The following is a 4,735-nucleotide window of genomic DNA, read 5'->3' on the forward strand; positions in this document are numbered from 1 at the left end:
GTTTTACCTGATTCCCTACCTTTCCTCTTCACCTTCCTGTCTTCAGAAGATTTCAGATCTCACCCTCTTACCCCAGAATTACTAGCTGAGATGCCTACCCCTGCACCTTCCCCCCTGCTTCTTTAAATCCTATATTCCTCACAGCCAGCAGAAACTGTCCCCCTGAACCTCCTCACCCTACAGAAACATTCCTCCTGCGGCTCTCAGGTCTCTTTAATAATGGTAATGATAAGCATCATGGCTACCATTTTTCGAGTACCAGAATGAATCACAGGTGCTTTATAGAGTGCATACATACAGACATTTTTGTAACTTACGCACACCATTGGCAAAGACAGGAAACTGAGGCACAACCAGATTAAATAACTTTCTTGAAGTCAGGCAACTGGTAAATGATAGAATATGCAAACCTGGTTATTATCCATTTCTTCATCCATTCATTTATTTATTGAACAAATCATTACTGAATGCCTGTGGGGTATTATTCCCAGACTTGGACACACTTTGGGGTGGAATAATTCATTTGGCAAACATAACCAATTCTGCTGTTTAGACAAAGTGAAGGCAGACAAAGGAGGGAAACCAGAAGGGATTCCAGATTAATTGACTCAGAATTAAAGCAAGGCAGGAAAAGGGAAGAGTGGGGAGATGAGTTTCAGTTTCAGACAAGAGCCCTGAAAAGAGAGCAGTTTGCAGGGAGTAGCTTCCTTCCTCCAGGGCTCCTGGTTGAATGAACTCCCTGAATGAGGAACGAATGTTGAGACTTGTTTTATTGCTATTTACAAAAGTAGGTTTTAAAGAATCAGCGATTTGCAGATTCCACTCAGATGCGTCACACCCGTCTTTCATTCATCACACCAAAGAGAGCAGGGAAGTTGAAGGCACGGACTTTGAAAGCCTACGTATTGTGAAAGGGGAAACCTGGGATCCAGTGAATGATTGTTCCAGGATGAAGGCAACAGCAGTGTCCTGGACAGGGGTTTATCTCCCTCTCCCATCTTCCAGGTAGTTAGATGCTTGTCAGTTTACCCTTTTAGGCTCTACTCGATCACGGTTAGTGCTTAGCAAAGATGACCTACATTTGGAATTACCCTTTTCACCTGTAGATCCTCTCCTTTAGTAGATTGTCAACCCTTCAAAGACAGGGACTTTTCTATTCATTGTTCACCGGCTTCCATGCCTAGCGTGTCACCTAGCGCCATGTTACCGAGCTGCTGGGAAACAAGGGCAGAAGGAGAGAGGAAAAGGAAGAAAGGAGAAACAGAAGCCAAGGAAGCTTATTGGATATTTGATAAGGTAGTACTAACAGAGTGCACTTGCCGTCAAGAGTTCTGTGTTCCAACTCCAGTCCTGGCATCAATAAGCAAGTACTACAGACCCTCAGATCCCCAACTTCTTATGCTGGTAAATGGAAATAAATCATAGTGCCTCCTTCATCAGATCGCTCAGGAAATTAAATAAGGTAATGCGCTGGGCAACATTTTGTAAATTTATCCAACTGTAGATGCAAAAATGGCTATTGGAAGATGGTCTGACAAGAATGAAGTGCTCTTCGAGACTTCAAGGAATTGCCATCAGACGTCGAAGCCAGTGGCTTTTACCAGGACCTTGCTGGCTTATATGAGCTGTGTTTCTCTTTAAGACGACTCAGGTGACCAGCAAACACAGTCCCTGCAAGGTTTTATATTTAAAGAAGAGAATCTTAGGGGAGCCTGGGTGACTCAATTGGTTAAGCATCTAACTCTTCATTTCGGCTCAGGTCATGATCTCATGGTTCATGAGATCGAGCACCATGTTGGGCTCTGTGCTGACAGCATGAAGCCTGCTTGGGATTCTCTCTCTTCTTCTGTCTCTGCCCCTCCCCCACTCTCTCTCAAAATAAAGTAACTTTTTTTTTTTTAAAGGAAAAGATACTTGGAGTGTGCATTGAAAAGAAAAGATTCCAATTGCCACTGTCAACAGCAACACTGGTTGTGTTTGACAGTGAGTGAATTCTGTCACTTCTACTAGCATTTATTGAGCTTTTATTGTGAACACAGCATTCCGAAGCATACTGCTAAGGAACGGAGAGCAAAGATAATTAAGATTCACCTCATCCCCCATGATGTTCAGTCCACTTCCTTCCCTACAACTGGTTTCTCCATTTGCCCAACAAGAGGTTGGGAACAGCTATCTCAGACTTTCTACCATGACCTTTTACAATCCTATAATGCTCGAATGCCAGGGTTCAAAGGGTAATTGTGATTACCATCTTCTTGATGATTCTTCTGGGATAAAGCTGTTTGCTAGGAATCCCAAATTGATGTCAGCTCCAAACAATGGCAAGTATACAATTCACAAAGCCCTCTCTCATACATTTGCCTACTGTATCCTCACTACAAGCCTGCAGGCTAGTGTTCTCAGACTCCTTTACAAAGAAATAATTGGGACTTAAAAGGACTAAATTATAAAAAAAAATAAATTAATTAATTAAAAAATAAAAATAAAAGGACTAAATTATTTGCCCGGTCATTGAGAAAGAAATTAGCTGGGCTAGGGCATAAAACCAGATTTTCTATTCATTCATTCATTCATTCATTCATTCATTGTTTTTATTTTAATTCCAGTTAAAAAATACGGAAGCTTCACAAATTTGCATGACATCCTCGCACAGGGGTCATGCAAATATCATTCCAATTTTTAGTGTATGTGCTGACAAAGCCAGCACCAGATTTTCTATTCCTAAACAGAATTTTATTCATCCCCTTTACTCTGCAAGAGCTTTTCTGACCAGGTGATCGAGTAATATTGGCTCAGGGAAGCTGAATTTAGCCGGAGGCCAACAGGACCCTTCCAAAAACCCGCGGTCCCCCCTCAAGCACTTGAAAGCCCAGAGTGGGTTAAGTCTTCCCTGGCTCAGTCCCAACAGACATTAAATTCACCTGTGCTTGCTCTGAAATAAATCAGTGTCCTTTTCTGCTGCTGCTGTTGTCTGGAAATAATGCAAATGCAATGGGCCTGCACTGACATTATGCTTCCCTGGAAGGATACACATAATAAATTGTCCCTTAATGCTGTTAAAGAGACATTTTCCTCTTATTCAGGAGCTCTGGAGGTTGGTTTGGGCTCCTCACCCAGCGAAGAGGAAAACATGGTGCCTTGTCACTGGGCCCAGTCATTCCTGTGACCCCTCGGTGCGCCTCGGATTCCTGCATTGCCAAGTTCAAGGATGCATTTTCTAGCCCCCGTGTCAAGTCACGGGATGATCTGGTAACCTAGACTGGTTTCCTGGTTTGTGACCTGACTGTATTTATTTCTATTTTATTGTAAGCAGTTAAATGTTTACTTATTTGGATGCTTCGAAGCCAAGGGAGACTGGAGCTCCTGGTCCACACCATTCATCCTTTGGAAGAACGCCAAAGCTGTTTCCGCAGAGGACAGAAGGCATTGGTCTCCCCTGCAGGAAGCCACTGCCGCTCCTTAATTGTTTGCTAGAGGAAGAATCAAGGGTAAAATTTAAAGTAAATGGCTGGCCGGGTTGCGCTAATTCATCAAAGCATGTTTCAAGTCAGTAGTCAAAGCATGCATCAGCCCCGGGCACCACCACCTTCTATGCAAGTAGAAAACCCAGCAGACCTCCAAGCAGATGAAATCATTAGGAGGCATTCAGCAGTGCTTGAAAAGCAGAGAGGAGGCAGGGATTTCTGTGCACGTTCCGCTTTGCCACATGGGGAAACACCAGTTGTCTGTGACCTAGTTATCTGGGAGAGATACCCACAAAACTGTTCACTGCGTGGGAACCCCATCCTCCAGTGCGCCCTGTGTGCTCAGAAAACAATTAGAGCTTCCTAGTTGGACTCTATTCCACTTGCTTAGAGACTTTTTTTTAGTTGCAGTAAACACAAACCCACTTAAAGTAGCTTAAGAAAAGGATAATTTTCCAGGGAGAGACCATGGACAGGAAATAAAACCCAGGGTCATTAGAGATTGGAAGTAGGCACTGGAAAGTTTCCAGAAAACCCATCAGCATCTCACCTCTCTCTCAACACACAGTCCGTTGTCTGTGTAATGCTTCGTTCTCCTGCTTCTCTGTGAATCTCCTTGCTCTTAAGCATGGAGTCATCGATTCATTCAGTAAATATTGAATTCTACCACGTGGCTGGCCCTGTTCAGGATGCTGGGGATCCAGCAGTGAACACAATACTCAAAAACCCATGCCCCTGTGGAATGTGCCCTGCAGTAGAGAGCTAGACACTAAGAGGACAAGTACGGTGTGTTAGCATTAAGTGCTTAGAAGAAACGATCAGGACAGGAAATGAAATGTTGAGACAGCACTTAAAATCTTGAATAGGACGGTCATGTAAGACTCCACAGGGAAGGTCATTTTTATTTATTTTTTAATTTTTTTTTAACGTTTATTTATTTTTGAGACAGAGAAAGACAGGGCATGAATGGGGGAGGGTCAGAGAGAGAGGGAGACACAGAATCTGAAACAGGCTCCAGGCTCTGAGCCATCAGCACAGAGCCCGACGTGGGGCTCAAACTCACGGACCGCGAGATCGTGACCTGAGCCGAAGTCGGACGCTTAACTGACTGAGCCACCCAGGCGCCCCAGGAAGGTCATTTTTAAATAAGGACCTGAAGGAAGTGAGAGAAGTAGCCGCACAAATGACAGGCCGAGCACACTGGGCAGAGGGTACAGCAGGTACTGAAGGACCTGAGGTGATTCAAGGAGTGGCAGGAGCCCAGTGGGGTG

The 4,735-nt window shown here is 44.1% G+C and overlaps 1 pseudogene; it reads right to left on the reverse strand.

The window, feature by feature from the left end:
* Positions 1-2,608: 2,608 nt before the first annotated feature.
* LOC121043287 (uncharacterized) lies at positions 2,609-2,707 on the reverse strand (annotated as a pseudogene).
* Between the last annotated feature and the right edge of the window lie 2,028 nt (positions 2,708-4,735).

Source organism: Herpailurus yagouaroundi, unplaced genomic scaffold (assembly GCF_014898765.1).
Source record: "Herpailurus yagouaroundi ecotype Mexico unplaced genomic scaffold, PumYag 186, whole genome shotgun sequence".
Classification (NCBI taxonomy): domain Eukaryota; kingdom Metazoa; phylum Chordata; class Mammalia; order Carnivora; family Felidae; genus Herpailurus; species Herpailurus yagouaroundi.